The sequence below is a fragment of the Elephas maximus genome, chromosome 14 (assembly GCF_024166365.1).
Source record: "Elephas maximus indicus isolate mEleMax1 chromosome 14, mEleMax1 primary haplotype, whole genome shotgun sequence".
Taxonomy (NCBI): domain Eukaryota; kingdom Metazoa; phylum Chordata; class Mammalia; order Proboscidea; family Elephantidae; genus Elephas; species Elephas maximus.
The window spans coordinates 9,338,736-9,359,014 of record NC_064832.1 but is presented as its reverse complement, the minus strand read 5'-3'; the positions used below and the strand labels follow the sequence as shown (position 1 = coordinate 9,359,014).

The window sequence follows — 20,279 nt, the reverse complement described above, 5'->3', positions numbered from 1 at the left end:
CGTGTGATTGGATTTTATCAACCTGCTTTGCCCCCATCTCTTGAGGTGAGCATATGTCTTCTCTTCTTTCACCTATGCATGTGGTGAATGAAATTACTAAATCTTTAACGTTCACTCAAATTTGTATGCCTACAATAAACCGCCTTGATCATGGCATGTTACCTGGTTTATCCTTTGCTGGATTTCCTTTGCTGGCATCTTACGTAGGGTTTTGCATCTCAGTTACTGAGTGTGCTTGTCCTCTAACTCTTCTTCTACCATCCTTCTCTAATTTGTTATCGTTTTTAAACTAGCCTTAAGGATCAAGTTAGGGGAGTGTCTCATGGTTTTCTAATCTCTGTTGACTATGTACAAGATTAAAATGACTGTTTCTTGCATGTTTGCTGGAACCTGACTGGAAACGATCTAGGTCTGCCGTTTTCTTTGTAGGGAGATCTTGAACTACTGACCCATTTTATTTAGTGGTTAAAGGCCTCTTCTGGTGCTAATTTACTTAGAAAAAATTCTGATGCATGTTCTAGGTTGCTCGAATCTCATCTTCAAATATTGACTATCAGGGCTTGTAGCCTCATGCAAGGCAATTCATCAATCCCAGATTTCCCCAAAGTCAGGCTCTGCAACTCTTCCCGGTACCAAATTCCCTCATTTAAGACTTATTTGCAAAGAGACAACAGTATGCTATCTACGCAGTTGTTTATCCGCAACCTTCTTGAGTCCATAATGTGAGGATACAGTCTTCTAATACTTTTTTTGTAATTGTTCTCTTTCTTATTTTTTTTTTCCTTTTTTCACTGCCAATACCCCCGCCCCCCGCCAGTCTAGTAGTTTTAAAGCTGTGCGTTTCAGGTTCAAGTCTGTAATCCAACTGAGCTTCTGTGTGTGCTGCATGTGTGCATCAAAAGAACACGCTTGTAGAAGCAGAAAGCAGGCAGTGCGACTGTTGGGTGGTTGGCGGGGGAGGGGGAGGGGAGCTGCTGCTCAGAGAGGGCGCCCGAGGGAGGCAGGAGATGCCGGGCTGCCCACCGCAAGCCCACAGGCTCCAAGGAGGAGGAAGCTGCGTGCGCCATGAGCCTTTTGAGACAGGCCCAAACCCACCCAGCCGGGTGCTAACTTCGCATCCGCCAGGCTTGCAGGTTCCACCAGGACTAGGGGAAGCCTAGGGCCAAGGAGGGCAAGGTCTAGGGTCTGGACCTGAGAACTGGTTCTGCCACTTGTGATCGCAGCGCTTATGCTGGAAAGGAGGGCAGGAAGCATATCGCAACGTGTGTCCAGACGATGACCCAGAACGGGGGAGTTGTGGTCACCCACGGACTCTGGGTCTGCATATGGAGGCCCCCAGGGTGCAATTCCAGGAGCAGAAGGCAAAGCCACAGAGGCCAAAGTGCACCTCGCCGATGCTTCCCAGGGGCATTTTCCCAAATATGGGGAGCAGTCCCTCCTCTGGGCTAGGGACTTTGTTTCCTCCATTGTCATCACTGACTGTGAGCAGACTCTAGTCTATGCAGACTAATGACGAGTTATCAAAATGAGCTCCAAACTCCGGATTTGAGTTAAGGATCATAAATTAACACAGAGAAATACGATTTTAGCAATAAGTGACTGTTTGAAGCCCAAGTTGCCTGAAAACACGGAATTTCAGTCTTTCAGCTCCTCTGCTAATCTAGGGACTAAGAACAGGATCTCACTGGAGCTCAAAGATGTGGGGCACTGGGAATACTCTGGGTCTGTCTGCTCACGGCTGATTGCCTGATTCCCAGTTTTATTATACAGCTTAAATCCAGACCAGAAGAGGAGTTTGGGGCTTGACACCTGACATCTTAACACCAGTTCCTGTTTCTTGAGGAAGGAAGAGGTAAAATAAATCAGCGTTTACTGTGTCCTTCTCCATCCCCGGAAGTCTTCACGAAGACCCTCTCAGGTAAGGATTGACAGGGAGTGGCTTGGTTTACTATTTGACTTTGTCCTTCAGTCACTTTGTTTATGTCCTGCATGTAAACTATTATGCATTGACAGAAGCATTCTAATTCTTATGCAGAATGACTAGACCTGCTGCAGAATGACTATATTGTGCCTCCCTTGGGCACCCCTGTCTGCGCAGCACCCCCCACCCCCAACTGCCCAACCGCCTCTCTCCTGGCATTCTGCTTCTAGAAGCATGTTCTTTTGATGCAGAGATGCAGCACACACAGAATCCCAGCTGGATTACAGACTTGAACCTGAAGACCTTATGCAGAATGACTATTTATGAACCACTAAGCTTTTTTTTAAGCTTAGTACTAAATCAGGTACTTCCCCCTCAGAGAAGGCCCTGGAGGAGGTTGATACATGCATTCCCCTGTGCTCCTGCTTCTCTAGACATGCCTGAAATGCCTCTCTGCAGACGGCCTTTGGAGCAGGCTCATGGCCCACATAGGAATTCAGGCCTATTTTTTTTGTTGTTAGAACACCTCATTTAGCTTTGAAAACATTACTATGCAGTTTATTCACCATATTGAGTACAGACATCTCAGGTATTTTCAAAATTAACCCCATTCTCTAATACTAATTTGCCACCAAGAGTGTATTCCAAAGTGTTCCCAACAGGCTAGAAAATCTTTCCAAAGAGGAGACTCCTGTGCCGTGTTGTGCAGTGATAGCAGGGATGGCATAATATGTTTACCCAGATACCTACCCCTTTTTTTTGTTGTTGTGCTTTACTTGAAACTTTACAGAGCAAGTTAGTTTCTCGTTCAACCATTTATACACAATTGTTTTGTGACATTGGTTGCAATCCTCATGATGTGTCAACACTCTCCTATGCTCCAGTTCCCCATTTCCATCTGCCATGATTCCTGTTCCATCCTGCCCTCTTTTCTGTGCTTTTGGGCCGGTTTTGCACTTTTGGTCTCATACACGTGATTGAACTAAGAAACACTTACCTCACGTGTGTTATTGTTTGTTTTACAGACCTGTCTAATCTTTGGCTGAAGGGTGAACTTAAGAAGGTACTTTCCACTTTGTTCCTTTCCATAATTCCTGAAATTCCAAGTCTACCACCTGAAGAACTTCCTTTAGCGTTTCATTTACAACAAGTCTGGTGGCAATGAATTCCCTTAACTTTCCTTCACCTGAGAATGTCAGTATTTTTCCTTTACTCATGAAAGAAATAACAGGATATAGAAAGCTGGGTTAATGTTTCTTTTCTTTCAGTGTTGAAAAAATGTTTTCACAGCCTTTTGGCCTCCATGGCTTCTGATGATGAATACAGAGTCATTCCAGTTGTTTTTCCTGTGTGAAATGAGTTGGTCCTTGTTATTCCACAATTGGCAGTGAGGCATTTGGGCGTAAAATTATGTGAGTTTAACTTGCTGGAGTTTGCATAGCTTCTTGAATCTGTAAGTTTATGTCTTTCAACAAATTGGGAAAGTGTTGAGCCAGTATTTCTTCAAATACTTTTTTCTACACCTGATATTTTCTCTACACCTTATGGAATTCCAATAAATAAATGTTAGATATTTTTGGATTTTTTTGAGGCTCTGTTCATTTTTTTTTTTCAATATTCTCTGTTTTCAGATTGGATATTTTCAATTGAACTATTTTCATCTCATTGATCCTTTTGTCTGTCAACAGCATTCCGCTGTAGAGCTGATCAAGTGAATTTTTTATCTCTATTTTTCTATTTTTCCTGTCTAAAATTTTCATTTGTGAATGGTTTCTATGTATTTTTCTATTTTTCTAAGTTGTGCCTGTTACTTCTTTGAGCGTGGTTAAAGTAGCTTTTTAAAGGTTTTGTCTATGATTCCAAGACTGTGTCTTACTTCAATCTTACAGAAAATATCGATGTTGTTTGTTTTAGGAATCACTTGACCCAGTTATGTTCAGGCTGCAGGTTCTTTCCCAACTTCTGTATGCTGTGGCTCAGATGTCAGTTCAGATTTTGAAGACTTTGCAGTGATATTTGGATGTAATCTATGGGAGTGTCACTCAGTCTGGGACCTTGTTGGTGTTCTAACCCATAATGCAGTTCTCAAAGGATTGATCTACTTCTTAGGGTCAGAGCAAAGCATATGCAACTGTGGGAGTGGGGGGGGTATGAAAAACAACTTTATGGTATCCCTCTCTTGAGCCGCCTGGTCTCTGTCTCTCTGAGGCTCTCTGATGTCTGAGCAGCTACCTTCCTGGTCCACTGGCAAGAATGTTGGGGCTTTAATCTCCTCATTCTGCTGTGCAATTAAGTGACTGGGTCTGCCTATGAGGCCAATAATGGTAAGATGGAGAAAACGTAACAGAGATTCCTCTATATTATTTGGTCCTTATATACTCTGGTCAGAGAGAAGACACACTGTTTCTGGTGATACTTTGAAACAGGTATGGAGAAAAAGGCATTAACAGGTGGATAGCTGCATACTAGGTGTTACGGATTAAATTCTGTCTTCCCAAAATGTATATATCACCTTGACTAGGCCATGCTTCCCAGTATTGTGCGATTATCCACCATTTTGTCGGCTGATGTGATTTTCCAATGTATTGTAAATCCTACCTCTATGATGTTAATGAGCGAAGATTTGAAGCAGTTATGTTAAGGAGGCAGGGCTCAATCTACAAGATTAAGTTGTGTTTTAAGTCAATCTCTTTTGAGATATAAAAGAGAAAAGAGCAGAGAGACAGGGGGACCTCAGTAGCACCAAGAAAGAAGTGTCAGGAGCAGTGCATCCTTTGGACCTAGGATCCCTGTGCTGAGAACCTTCTTGTCCAGGGGAAGATTGGTGACAAAGACCTTCTCGTAGGAGTGACAGAGAGAAAAAGCCTTCCCCTGGAGTTGGCACCCTGAATTTGGACTTATAGAGCCTCCAAGACTGTGAGGGAATAATTTTCTTTGTTAAAGTCATCCATTTGTGGTATTTCTGTTACAGGAGCACTAGATACCTAAGACACTAGGTACCAGGAGATGTACATTTCCCAACTCTTTCACTCCCAGGGACACTATGACTAAGTAGCCAATGCCATAAATCCATGTGAGCAGACTATTCTGATTACTGCTTTGACTCTACTGTCTGTTATGGTAACCACACCCACCTTGTCTTTGTTGATTGAGTGCCACCACTTGGATGCTACCATCATGGGGTCCAGTCAGCTGCATTGTAGTTAGGTGTCTTAATTCAGTTAGGGCAGTTCTCACTGTGGACTCTTACTTACATTAAATAGCAACCACAGAAGTCTTCAGTAATGCTGGGGCTTGCTTCACAAATTTGGACCTCACCGCTATGGTAAAAAGAGAGCCCTCTGGGCACTCTGTGTGTGGGTCTGTGGGTCCAGCCTAATAAATCCATTCTAACATTCCAATTTCCGTCAGCCTTTGGATACCTTCTCCTACGTTACACAGTGGCAGATCTGCCATTTCCACTTGATTTATTGTAGACCACCACTTAATACGTGCTTCAGTAAACCAGCCAAATAAACTATGAGATCCTTTTCTAACCTCTCAAGCTGAAACACTGAATGAAGAATCTATGCTTCCTGGGCCTATATCAATAAACTCAGACTACTCCACCCTTATGTTGCTTGCACCATTATCCCACACCCATAATAGCCATTCCCACACATATTCACCAGGTCTCTGTATGTATGTATATATTAGAAAAATCAAGCAGTTCTTTTGGAGTTTAGCATACCGTCTCCTGGGTCACACTTCATAGTTCAGCTTTTGGGGCTTGTTGGGACTGAAGCCTAGGTATAGGTCTAGAAGCAAAAATGGGCAGTGGCAGTGGGATGTTCAGCCGTGTCTTATAAGGCATCTGCCTACGGTGATGCCCCAGGCAATGCCCCAGATCCCACCCCAGGAGACAACTCAAACAAGACACTTCAGGCACAGCTGGGGTAATCTCATCAGATGGAGGTGGAAGGGATAATTGTTTTACTGGGAAGGGTGGCTTAGCCGGCAAAGTTAGAGAATCTCTTCAGATGGGAGTAAGTGGTCTGGTTCTGTTAGGAAGAGCGATTCAACGGAAATTGGAGGTTCATTGTCCCCCGCTTCCTGACTGTCTGCCCATATGTCCTCATCCCAAGTTTCAGGATCCCATTTCTTCCCAATCAGTGCCCTCACTTTAACTTCAGACACGATTTGAGGCTGGATATTCAACTGGCGCTTTAATTCAGTCACTCTTAAGATAAGAATCTGAGTTTATTTTTGGCAGCATTAGCCTTGTTACTATAAGAAATATGGTTTTCTTTCTGGGCACAAGTGGCAGCTTTCAGATCTTGTATGTGGTGCTTGAGCTTTGAGTCCATTTCTTTCATTCACCAGTGTGGCTAGCAAAAGCAGGACCAACCAAGCAGCTTCCTTATTATTCTTATTCTGACAAAATTATAGAAAAGTATCAAATATGTAATCAGGCAGAGCCTTGTCTCTCACAAATATTTGATCCAGTGGTAGTAGTATTTTGCGTATTTCTATTGTCACCTCACACCATGGATTAGCAATAGCCTGTTTACTTCTGGAGACAGTCATCAGTGCCTTTAAGACTAGCCAGACTTGAGAATCAATTCAGAAAACTCATCCTTAAGATTTGGTTCCTCTAGAACCAGTGTAGGTACCAAATGTCTTAGCCTGGGATCTGTAGAGGTGCAAAACTAGTGAAGAGAACATGTATATATATACACATATATATGAGTGTGTGTATATGTGTGTGTGTGTGTTTGTGTATATATATATGGAAACCCTAGTTGCATAATGGTTAATAGGTATAGCTGCTAACAAAAGGTTAGCAGTTCGAATCCACCAGGCACTCCTTGGGAACTCTGTGCGGCAGTTCTACTCTGTCCTGTAGGGTCACTATGAGTTGGAACCGACTTGATGGCAATGGATATACACACACACACACACACACACACACATATATGCATACGTGCATATGTTAGTTGTTGTTGCTGTTAGAGGCCATCGATCCTGTGTAAAACAGAATGAAACACTGCCTGATCCTGAACCATCCTCACAATCATTGCTATGTTTGAGCCCATTCTTGCAGCCAGTGTGTCAGTTCATGTTGTTGAGCGCCTTCCTCTTTTTTTCTGACCCTCAGCTTTTCCAAGCATGATGAGCCTCTCCTGGGACAGGTCCCTCCCGAAAATATGTCCAAGGTACGTGAGACGAAGTCTCGCCATCCTTGCTTCTAAGGTACATTCTTGGTGTACTTCTTCCAAGATGGTTTTGTTTATTCTTCTGGCAGTCCATGGTATATTCAGTATTCTTTGCCAACACCATATTTTAAGTGAATCAGTTCTTTGGTTTTCTGTATTCATTGCCTAACTTTCTCAAGAATGTGAGGTGATAGAAAATATCATGGCTTTGCTCAGGCACACCTTAGTCCTCAAAGTGACATCTTTCCTTCACAACACTTTAAGGAGGTCTTTTGCAATAGATTTGCCCAGTGCAATACATTGTTTGAATTCTTGACTGCTGCTTCTGTGGGCATTGATTATGGATTCAAGTAAAAAGAATTGCTCGATGACTTCAGTATTTTCTCTATTTATCATGGTGTTGCTTACTGGTCCAGTTGTGAGAATTTTTGTTTTTTTTATGTTGAGGTGTAATCCATACTGAAGGCTGTAGTGGTTGCTCTTCATCAGTAACTGCTTCAAGTCCTCTTTACTTTCAGCAAGCAAGTTCGTATCAGCTGCATATCATAGGTTGTTAGTGAATCTTTCTCCAAAACTGATGCCATGTTCTTCTTCTTACAGACCAGCTTCTCAGATTATTTGCTCAGCATACAGATTGAGTAAATGTGGTGAAAGGATACCACCATGACACATAACTTTCTCATTTTAAACCACACAGTATCCCCTTGTTCTACTCAAAACTGCCTCTTGGTCTACGTACATATTCTGCATGACTACAGTTAAGTGTTCTGGAATTCCCATTCTTTGGTAAGCTATCCATAATTTGTCATGAGCCACACATTGAGTGTGCTTGTATAGGAAACAAAAATAGGTAAACATCTTACTGATATTCTCTACTTTCAGCCAAGATCCATCAGACATCAGAAATGATATCCCACGTTCCATGTCTTCCTCTGACTCCAGCTTGAATTTTTGGTAGTTCCCTGTCTGTGTACTGCTGCAACTGTTTTTAAATTATATTCAGCAAAATTTTTCTTGCGTGTGATGTTAATGATGTTGCGCGATAATTTCCTCATTGCGTTGGACCACCTCTCTTTGGAATGGGCACACATATAGATCTCTTTCAGTCATTTGGTCAGGTAGCTGTCTTCCAAATATATTGGAATAGACAAGCAAGCGCCTCCAGCACTGCATCCATGTGTTGAAACATCTCATTTGGTACTCTGTCAATTCCTGGAGCCATTTTTTTTTGCCAATGCCTTCAGCGCAGCTTGGAGTTCTTCCTTCAGTACCATCAGCTCTTGATCCTATGCTACCTCCTGAAATGGTTGTACGTTGACCAGTTCTTTTTGGTGTATTGAGTCTGTGTATTCCTTCCGTCTTCTTTTGATGTTTCCTGTGTTGTTCAATATTTTGCCCATAGAATCCTTGAGTATTGCACCTAGAAAAAAAAAAAAAAATGAGGCTTGAATATTTCCCTCAGTTCTTTCAGCTTGAGAAATGCCAGGTGTTTTCTTCCCTTTTGGTTTTCTAACTCCAGATCTGTTCACATTGTATTATCATACTTTGTCTTCTCCAGCTTCCCTTTCAGGTATTCTATTGAGCTCTTTTACTTTATTATTCCTTCCATTCTCTTTAGCTACTGTACATTCAAGAGCAAGATTCACAGTCTCTTGTGACATCCTCTTTGGTCTTTGCTTTCTTTCCTGTCTTTCTAATGACTTTTTGTTTTTTCCATATATGATGTCCTTGCTATCATCCCACAACTAATCTGTCTTCGATCATTAGTGTGCAGTGCATCAAATCTATTCTTGAGATGGTCTCTAAATTCAGGTTTGATATACTCAAGGGCATACTTTGACTCATGGACTTGTTTGAATTTTCTTCAGCTTCAACTTGAACGTGAATATGAGCAACTGATCATCTGTTCTGCAGTCAGCCCCTGGCCTGATTCTGACTCATGATATTGACCTTCTCCATCATCACCTTCCACAAATTTGATTCCTGTCTATTCTGCCTGGAATGGTTCACGAGTATAGTCACCGTTTATGTTCCTGATGAAAGGTATGTGCAATGAATAAGTCGTTGGTCTTGCCAAATTCTATCATGTAAGCTTCAGTGTCATTTCTATCATCAATACCTTATTTTCCAACTGCTGATTTGTCTGCTTTGTTTTCAACTTCGCATTCCAATCACGTAATTATCAGTACATCTTGATTCATCAATGCATCATGTTTGATCAGTTTCAAACTGCAGAACTTGGTAAAAACCTTCAACTTCTTCATCTTTCACGTTCATGATTCGTGTGTAAATTTGAATAATAGTCTTATTAACTGGTCTTCCTGGTAGGCCTGTGGATATTATCCTATTGCTCGTAGTGTTGTACTTCAGAACAGATCTTGAAATGTTCTTTTTATCGATGAATATGATGCCGTTCTCTTCAGTATCTCAATCCTGGCATAGTAGAACATACCATTGTCTAGTTTAAAATGTCCAAAACCAAGCTATTTCAGCTCACTAATGCCTAGGATTATTGACCTTTATGCATTCCATTTCATTTTTGATGACTTCCAATTTCCCTAGATTCATAATTCCTTCATTCCACGTTCTGGTTATTAATGGATATTTGTGTCAGTTTCTTCTCATTATGAGTTGTGCCCCATCAGCAAATGTCATTAAAGTGGGATCTACTTTGAGGAGGTAGCTGTTCCCCACTCGTATTTTGAGTGCCTTCCAACCTAAGGGGTTATCCTCTGTCATTCAATCAGACAGTGTTCCAGTACTATTTGTAAGATTTCACTGGCCAGTTGTTTTTTTTAGAAATAGATCACTAGGTCCTTTTTCCTAGTCTGTCTAAATCCAGAGCTCCACTCAAACCTGCCTACCATGTGTGAACCTGGTGGTATTTGTAATACCAGTGGCAAAGCTTCCAACATCACAGCAACATGCAAGCCACCACAGTACAACAAACTGACAGAAGAGTGGTGGGAGTTAAAAATGAGAAGAACCAAAAAGAGTGCTTCTTCCATGTCTGCTGATTTAGAGGAACCATGAGAAATTGTTAAGTGAAGAGTGATTCAGAGAAAAACATGGGTAGAGTGTGACCTAATTTCCATAAAAACAAACAAATGAATGTCCTTACGTGTGTCCCGGCAAAAAGCAGTGTGTAAAAGGGTACATATGTATCTTTGGACACTGGACACTTTGGGGGAGCAGGTACAATATACTTATGTGGGGATGGCTCTTATTATAACTTCTGTATACAAATCTCTTGTTAAATGTGTTATAAGAATGTAAAACCTTTTAAAGTTTAATAACATCATACGTGTATGTGTGTGTATTTGAAACTTTTTTTTTTTTTTTGACTATTTTATATATGTGTTTTTTAGTTATCTAGTGTGGCTATAACAGAGATACCACAAGTGGATGGCTTTAACAAACAGAAACTTATTCTCTCACAGTTTAAGAAGCAAGAAGTTTGAAGTCAGGGCACCAGCTCTAGGAGAAAGCTTTCTCTCTTTGTGGCTCTGGGGGAAAGTCCTTGTCATCTATCTTCCCCTGGCCTAGGAAATTCTCAGCGCGTGGACACTGGGTCAAAAGGAAGTGCTCCACTCCAGGCACTTCTTCCTTGGTGGTATGAGGTCCCTCTCATTTCTGCTCACTTTTCTCTTTGTATGTCAAAAGAGACTGACTCAAGACTCACCCTAATCCTGTAGATTGTGTCCTCCCTCATTAACCTAACTGCCTCTAATCCCACCTCATTAACATCACAGAGGTTAGAATTTACAACACATAACTAATCACATCAGATCACAAAATGCAGGACAACCATACAATACTGGGAATCAGGGTCTGGCCAGGTTGACACACATTTTGGGGGACAGTATTCAATCCATAACAACAGAGAAAACACTGTCTTCAATGCCAGATTCAGAGACTTTTATCTATCTATGAAGGGCAAACACAGAAATTGAACAAAATTGAGATCAGTGAATTATTGCTTGCTCTTGTAACTAATGACTTCTTCTGGTCTCTATACTTCGAAATGGCCAAAAAGAATTCTGTGAGGATTAATTCAGTTATTGCTAAAATATCTACTGCATTTACATGTCTACGGGCAAGGAAGAATGCTTGACACCATGTGTGATTCATTAAGTAACACAGGGACCATTAGACTATTGTTCTCCTTCTCTGATATGCCACTATCACCTTCTCCCCTTGTTGCTCTCCTGAAAAACCCATGCTTGTATATTCTAGGCTTTTTTCCAGAATTGAATTTGCAGGAAGTTAAAGATATATCTTTGAAAGATAAAGAAGACTTTGGCCACATTGTCTTTAGACAGTTGAACTTCCCAGCCAATCACTGTGCAGGATGGGAATTCACGATCCCTCCTACTCAGTACCTCTGAGCAGGACGGGATTTCTGTTTCATTATCAGGAGAAGGTGGAATTCACCCCTCTTCAGAAAACTTACTTTCCTTTGCCTCAAACTGTCCCTCTCAGGATCTGTCACGGTCACTCTTAGAAATTCACATGGGCAGCCTGTATGGAAGTGCCCATCCTAGAGGCCCTGCCCTCCCTTCCTTGCTCCATAGGGCTTCCTCTGACACTTGGGGTCGCATCTCCCAGGGAGTACACACTTCTGGCACTTCCAGGGATTCCCAGGCCCTGGGATACTGTGGATGGGACTTGGAACTCAATCTGTTTCTTCACATCCTCACCTTTGGTTATCTGTGTCCTGTCTTCACCACATTTAGGAGGCCTTGTCTTCTCTTTGCTCGTTTTATCTCAGTCAGGCTTTTCTATTCCAATTCTCTGATCTCAGGACAGATCAGGTTAGACCACAGAAAAGAGAAAGACCAAGCAAACATCACTGATCTGTGCAGAAGCTGCTGGGAAGGGATTCGATTCTCACTGGTTTAGGGTTTTACGCCCACTGCTCACCGGCAGACAGGTTCCCCCCAGAGTCTGGCTTCTGTCTGGTACCTTGTACTACAGAGAACTCAGTGACCAGCCCACCTTCACAATCACACCTCCCTTAGAGCTATCTTTGCAGAGGCTCTTTCTCAGACTTCCATGTCCCACTGAAATCCCATTTCTCTTTCTTTACAAACATTGTGCTCATTCTCAGGGCCCTGAGACCTCATCTGCAGATGAGTCTTGTCCTCTTCTCTCCTTGGCTTTTGAGTGGACCTCATGTCTTCAGACAGCTATCCTGGGCTTCTTCCACCCTGGTGCTCTAGGGCTGGATCTCTCCATGTACTAGAGGGGGCGTGGAAGGGGCACAAGGCTAAAAGGATGGATCTTCCAGGTGAGGTGGGTTTAAGAAGCCTGAATGAAGTTCTTCCCTGAAGGGTGCATATTTTGCAGTCCAGACATCCTGCTTCTCTCAGCCTGAGAGTCCTAGCACGTCTTCAGGTTCTTTCTCCTTTGACCTTGAGGCCATGCCTGCATCCTCTGCAGCCAGATCTCCCACATGTGCAGCAGCACCAGTAGGTGTGGTAGCCTCTTGAGCCCCTGTCTCCTCCTCCATATGCTCCTGGAGGGACCTGGCTCTTCTTGCCAGGACTCCAGGATGCTGACCAGGAACTCCGTGTTGGTTAGACTGAGGGCAGACCTGATGGCACTCACTTTCTTCAAAAACTCGGCCTCAAGACCAGGGGCCTTTTGCCAACAGGGGAGTGAGATGTTTTGGTCTGGTCTGCCAGACCATGGCTAACCCCTTGACCTTACACACTTGGGTAAAATACTCATACTTGACCTATTGATCTCTGGAGTAATTTGATGAGTGAGAATTCTGCCTAGTGGAAGCTGTTGAAAAAGACCTCGCTGATACTTGGGGAATCTTCCTGGGCTTGGAACTTGGGCTTTTTGTTCTCATGTTCTACCCTGAGTGACACTTTCCTCTTGGGTTGAGACTTGCAATAATGGAGTGTTAATTTACATGAGCTGTCTGGGCTCTGGTGTCTGAACTGTGACCTAAGTCTCTGGTCTCAGGGATCCCTGGAGACCTCTCCATCGCCGCCATCCTCCACCTCCACAGTCCCCATGGTTTCTTTCTTCTTCCCCAGGCACCAACCATACTTTAGGGAATTTACTCTGGGCAATAAAGTCTCCTCCAGAAAATTTCGATGATGGTACTACCTTATAGCAAAAGTCTATAGTTTTCCAAAAAATTATAATACATTGATTTAAAAAAAAAAAAAAAAACTCCCAGTTTTCTTTCAGTAGATTCCAATTCATAGCAACTCTGTAGGACAGAGTAGAACTCCCCACAGGGTTTCCAAGGAGCGGCTGGTGGATTCCAACTGCCAACCTTTTAGTTAGCAGCCAAAGGTTTATCCAGTGATAGTTTATAACATAAACAGAGGATCGCCACATTAAAAAAAAAATTTTTTTTTTTGCATTTGTTGGATGGAAGTGAATTTGCTCCTGTGGAATATGGAAATTACCTCATTCTCTGCACCTTCATGATAATACATGGTTTCTCTAAGAGCTGTTTTCTATGAAAGTTATTTTTTTTAGTAAATTTAGAGTGTAAGCATTGAAACAGGAGAATTGGTCTCCTCTTTGTAACTAGGTTTCATCCTACTTTTAAGGGAAGGCTTTTATAGAAGTAATTATACTTAAAGAGACAGCGTTATTTGTACTTTTCTGTATAATTGAAAACTTCTCCTCGTACCCTTAACTAGCCTACACCAGGAGATTAAAATTGCCTTTCTCTGAACAGAAGCCCATTACCATGTCCTTCAGGGTGAGGCAGAAACAGATGTCCACATTTGAGAGTCTGATGGCACAAACCATAGTAGCCAAATCGCAACCATGCCTCCTGTGGGCGGGGGCGGGTCTTGTATATGTCAGCATAAGGGTCAGTATTTTTCTGAGTTTGAGGGAAGGATTGGCAAGTTAAGGAAGAAAGAGAAGGAGTTTGGGAGGTGAGTGTAAGCTCCAGTGACAGACAGAAGATGGGGTGGGAGATCTCTCAAAGGGTATTAGAGGCCAGTCAGAAAAGCAGGAAGCAGCAGGAAGCAGGGCCAGTGGAGGGCAGCACTGGGTGGAGGAGGACAGCAGAGGTAATAGTAGTAGGGAGGGCAACAAAACTGGCCTGAAAAGAGTGATACATAACTGATCCTAGATGTAGCTCAAGTTAAGAAAAGTAGGAAAATAAAAAATTCTATCCTGTAGCCATGTTTGTGGTTAGGGGTTGTTAGGCTCTTGAGGGAGGTGAGCAGGAGACACAGGAGGGGAAGGGGAGTTCCTGGATCTAGGGAGGAGTCTACAGCCCTTCTTCTGCCCTCAATGATATGGGTTCTGGGCTCTTCAACCTACCACTCCCAGAACATCCTGAGTAATTTCCTTAGTTCTTCACATGGTATATTAATTCCATCTAATTAGAAAATATAATAATTAAGTATGCGTCTTCCTACCCAGCCTTTCCACCATCCTATACTCTCTGCCCCAGTTGCCCACTGGCTTCCTTCCCTTCCATCATGTTCAGATCCAGAACAATAGTGTGCCTTGTCTGCACCTATTCTGGAAAGCTCTCAAACTTACAATTGGATTCTTTCATTTCATCCCTCATTTATTCCTACATTTCTTATTGACAAAATAAACTTTGGTTAATTATCTACTAAATGACAGAAAGTGCTTTCTCAGGAGAATCTTCCTTATGACCTTATCCATTCACCCCAAACCCTTCATCTTGTCCTACAATGGCTCTCTTTTCTGGTGGAAGTCAGACCTTTTGTTCTGTAGTACTCATCAATCTGGAACAATTTTTCCTCACCTTTATCTAGAGTCTTAGAGAAAGGCCTTTTCCTCGTGTGTCACTGTTTCATCCTGCTTGGGTGAAGATGTCCGAACATAATGGTCTTCTGAAGGACCTTTATCCCTTCTCCCAGCATGAACCTTTGATAACTTGGGGACTCTGGCTTGCTCCTGAATTTCCTTGATTCAGTAGCTACGGTTTCTCTCCCACAAGACCTGAGGTCGACACCCTTTTCAAAAAGCAGCTGAGATCTGAGTAGGCACCAAGGCTTCTGTAATCCTGTGTGACATCATTGCTGACAGTGCTGAGTTCCATGGGCCCGGTTTGAAGCTAAACACGGCAACCAGAAAAACATGAAACTGTCAGGTAGGCGCTTGAGAAGTGTTAGCACCAATGTAGGAAGAAGGAGATTAGATACTAAAAATGAATTGCAACTTTTCCCTGCCCTGTAAAAGGGGTTACTATCCTTTGGTGGGTAAAGAGAGCACAGGGAATGATAACAGTATCATGGGCAGCTGCTTTCTCCCAGTCCTCTCATTTGACTCTGTTGGAATCATGTCTCTCCAGCTCTGTTCATAAAATGTCCACTCTGAGCCCCTCTTAGGTCTCCTTAGCCTCTGAGGCTTCACACAGGCTCTGCTCTCTGACTAGGAGATGTTCTCTCCCTTCCCGTCTGCTGGTCTACTCTCCCTGGTGAAGCGTGAAGGTGAAGGAAACTGTCCCCACTGGAAAGATTAGGCTCATGACTTCACCAGGAAACCCTAAGACTCAGGAGTTTTGTGGTCAGCCAGAATGGGAAGTTTGGGAGTTGACTTGGGGAAAGCCCATGACAGACTCTGCCTTTGTTTAAGGTGCCATTTAGAGGAGAAACCAGCAAATGGGGAGACCATTTGAGGAAGAAATTAAGAAGGTTGGGGTGGTGATGAGGAGGGAGGAGACTTCTCCAAGGAAAACAAAAGTTTCAACATGGGGATGGTAGGGGCTTGTTTTGTGTGACCCCAAAGGTCAGAAGAAGTAGGAATGGTAGGGAAACAATAGAACAAAAGATAATCTGTGCCTGTTCACAAATATAACAAATGCCCCAGTGTTTTCAGCCTGTTTCCTCAGACTTTTCTCATCAAGCCATCCTTCCCCTTTTACTGAAGCCTGTGGAAAATACCTGGGGCTTCCTGGATGCTCGGCCTTTTTTCACCCCTTAACTATTCAGTCATATTCCCAACTTGGTTCAGGCATGACTTCCTGGTTGTAGTCTTCCCTGAATCTTCTCCTGGTAGATGAGTCCACTTCTTGCTCTGTACTCCATTGTACCCAGGAAACCCTTTACCACAGCATAAAACACAATTGCATTTACTACACATTCTTCCTCTCTCTGTGCCCATGCCTTCTATGAGACTCCAGAGCACCTTTCATTAGCAGTAGGAGTCTTCTTCTACCTGTTAGTTGAAGGCCAACCTTACGGTTGCTTCAGCCATTGACATAGTAGCAGAGAAGATACAAGGAGAGAATTGAAAAGATTTTGCATTGAGTCTTGCCCTTTTGTTGCTCTTAAACCCCGAGAACCTGTGGGAATGACCCCAGGCCAGCCTGCTGAATGATGAGGGACCATTGGAAAGATGATCTAGTGGTTTCACTGAGTTGATTTTAGGCAAACTGGCTCGGTGGTGAGCTGGAAGCAAATTGTAGACAGATGAATAAGCCCTGCTACGAGCCACTATAGCTGGCCCAGATCAGAAGAACCCCAAATTGACAACCTGAAAAATTGTGAGCTTAGTAAATGGTTGTTTTTTTAAGACACTACATTTTGGAGTCATTTGTTACACAGCAATACGTGACTGATACACCTGTTAACTTGGCCGTTTCTCTCACCAGTCAGTGAGGCAACTTCTCTGAGTCATTTCATCACCGAGAGCATCTGGCCTAGGGTCTGATATGTAGCTGTTAATACAGGAAATCTTTGTTGACTTAATGCATGAATGAGTAATACGAATTTTAAGTGTGAGTCTACACAAAATCATGTATGAAAAAAAGCATGATTTTTTTAAAAATAAAATGAATTGAGGCTCAGAACTACCTGCTTACAAAATTGAGGGGAGTTTTTAACCTCACTTACTTTTAGGGGACTCCCTCATCCAGATATGCAGTAATTCCCAGGGTCTGATGAAGGACCAGTGCTTGGAGAAGACCTTCAACACACCCATTGCCTCAGCCTATGTGGGTGATCTCTCTAGAAGCATTCGTTCTGCTGTTTCCATTCTCAGCTGGATCATGAGAACCTTGGTGGGGCTGTCAACAGCATAACAGGGTTTGTCTACTTATGTGCCTGCATCAGCCTTTGAGGTGCTGTAACCTCCTCCAGGGCACTATCAAGAAGGAGATCCTACCCCTTCCCAATGTCTAGGACCCTACTATCTGACTGTCACTCTTCCCCTGGGCTCCAGTCCACTCAGTGTGATCACCCCAGTGAGCTGAGGCTTTTACCACAGACTCTTCAGAGTCTTGAAGTTTCAGGGCTTCAACACTGTGAGTCCAGCTATCTCCTTGAAATGAGGTAGGGAAGGGGGAAAAATGTAGGAAGATTTTATTTTCCATTTAATGTTGCAATAAAATTTCTTGCCGTGCATTTTCGAAGGGTCCTGCCTAACAATTCCCTCTGTTCTCTTACAAGATGTAGGACGATGAAGAGGGAATGTTTGTTGTGTCATAATCTGCAGAAGGCTGCAAAGTGCACATGGGGTCCATTCCCCCGATGCTCACACTAGAGCACCCCACCCACGTGGAAATCTCTGCAAGTGTTACTGAGTCCCTCCCACATCCACAGTGAACAGCTTTCAGATTCTTATAAGAGGGAATTGTGTCCTAGCACCAGCTGCTCCCTGGAACCCCTATGGGGCAGTTCTACTCTGTCGTATAGGGTCTCTGAGTCAGAATTGACTAGATGGCTACGGGTTTGGTTTTTTCTTTCAGCCAAGTGGTGAGAGTTTGATGTCAGCTCCATAATCATGTTATTAAAAAATGATGACAGGGTACCAGGTGAAAGCAACAAAACAAAACTGAAATGTAATGGCTTTTTCACATTTATTGGCCCCACAGAGTTCCTTCGAGGTGTTTACTTTTCACTAGATTCGGAGAAATCTTTGTGAAAGAGACACAGCTTGAGATAGCTCCAAAATTATATGTTTCCCTCCTTAATGTTAGGTTACATTAAGAGCTGGTTGGCTGGTTTATCATCTGCCTGCTTCACAAAAATAGAAGGCCCATGTAGGCAGGAATTTGTCTGTTGTGTTTGTCCGAGTATCCTGGTACCTGGCACCTAAGAAGTGCTAAAAAATGATTTGAGTGAATGTGGGTGGGTTTTTATAAAAAACACTGTGTTGCTGTCTTTATTTAGTTAAATAGTGAAAACAGGGATAAGGAAAATGGAGACAATTACTTGTATAATTTAGAGTTACATAAGATGAGAATAGAACTTGAATAATGAAGAGATAAAAAAATAAGCTGTGTGGATGGAATGTACCCCTTTCCCTTTGCTTTGGAGGGAGACGTTTTAAAATTGGATTGTTTTTTTCCCTACTGATTTATAGGTTCTATATGTTAATTGAAAAGTTAGTCTTTTAGGAATCACAAATACTTCTATTGAGATACAATTCACCTGCCGTAACACTGCCTTTGAAAATATGCACAATACCTTGGCTTTTAGTATATGGGCAGACTTGGTACAACAGTCTCCACTGTCTAGCTTCAGAATATTTTCAGTGCCCAGTAAATAAAGGCCCTTGTTAATAAAGGCGTATTAACAGTCATCCTCATTACTCCTTTCCTCCAAGCCGTAGCAAACACTAATCTACTTCTGTCTGTGTTGGTTTGTCTGTTCTGGACATTTCATGTAAATGGAATCATACACGATGCGGTCATTTGTGTTTGGCTTCTTTCATTTAGCGTAATATTCTCAAGGTTCGTCCATGTTGTGGCATGTATCAGTACTTGGTGCCTTTTTGTGGCTGAGTAATATTCCAGTCTGTGAATATACCACATCCTGTCTATCAGGTCATGACATTTGGGTTCTCTCCACATTTTGGCTGTTACGAATAACACTACTAGGAATCCTCTGTGTAAGTTTGTATGTGAACATGCTTTTGATTCTCCGGGGTACAGACCTAGGAGTGCAATTGCAGTGTTGTATGGTAATTCTGTGTTTAACTGTCTGCAGAATTGCCAAACCATTTTCCAAAACAATTGGATCATTTTACATTTCCACCAGTGGTATTCCAGCTTCTCCACATCGTCGCCGACACTTGTTGTCCATCCTGTTGAGTTTAGCCATCTTAGTGCTTTTGAAATAATAGTGCACTTTAGTTTAGATTTGCATTTCCCTGATGACTAATGAGGTTACGCTTCTTTTCCTGTGCTTGTTGACAGTTTCTACATCTGATTTCGAGAAATCTCTATTCAAATCCTTAGCCTGCAAACTTTTTTTCAGCTTTTTGCCTGTATTTTTACTCCCTTCATATACTTTTTGATATGCCAAAGATCTATAGATCTTAACAGTTTTAGCCTTCATATTTTGGGATTTTTAAAAAGTCTTTCTCTTTTATCAATAAAAAGAAAATAAAAACTTCTAAAATTTTTATGGTTGCATATTTTAATTTTAAATATTCGATCCATCTGGAATTTTGTTTTGTGTAAGGTGTGAGAAAAAGGATGAAAACATTTTTACAGGTGGTCTGAGTGATTACCAAAGTGCTACAAACGCTCCTTTTCCCATGACCCATATCTTCACTGCATTTTCCCGTAGTCTGTACAGAGAAGCCTTTTTAGAAAGGGAGGCCACCATTCCCAGCCATTTCATTTTAAGGTTTGTTTTGCTGCAATTAAATCCCTTGTGTATCTTATCTACACACCTTTTCTTTTAAGCTAATACAAATTTTGTGTGAATAGGACCTTGGCGAGTGTAAGATGGGCTTGAATTTCATAACTGGTTCCATGTGGTGCAGCCCAGCAGACGGACAGACGGAAGCAGGGGCTGCAGAGGCGACAGAAGCTATGAGAACATGAGCCTCTAGAGATTTGCTGTGGAATTTCACATAAAGCTCTAGACTTTTCTGTGTAAACTTATCATCATATATGGGCATCACCTTAGAACAGACAGAGAATAATGCTTTAAAAGTTAGACATTCCTAAGGAAGGTGTTCATTCCTTAGCGGATGCTGAGAAGTGTATGTGTTTTGGTGAAGATATGTACCCATTTCTACTGGGTATGTATCTAGAAGTAGAATTTCTGGGTCCTGGGATATATGTATGTTCACAGCTTTTGTAGATACGGACAAAACATTTTTAAACTGGTTGTACCAAATTACACTTCCACTAGCGGTAGATTAGAGCTCCAGTTACTCCACGTTATACCCAATAGTTGGTATTT

The 20,279-nt window shown here is 42.3% G+C and overlaps 1 long non-coding RNA gene across 4 annotated transcripts in view; it reads left to right on the top strand.

Moving 5' to 3' along the window:
* LOC126058129 (uncharacterized) overlaps positions 1-17,507 on the top strand; it is a 97,918-nt gene extending 80,411 nt beyond the window's left edge. For all 4 annotated transcript variants that reach the window (XR_007513109.1, XR_007513107.1, XR_007513108.1 and 1 more), the window contains exons 2-4: positions 1,771-1,918; positions 7,059-7,116; positions 8,985-17,507. This is a non-coding gene — a long non-coding RNA (uncharacterized LOC126058129). The remainder of the gene's footprint in view (positions 1-1,770; positions 1,919-7,058; positions 7,117-8,984) is intronic.
* Positions 17,508-20,279: the final 2,772 nt, after the last annotated feature.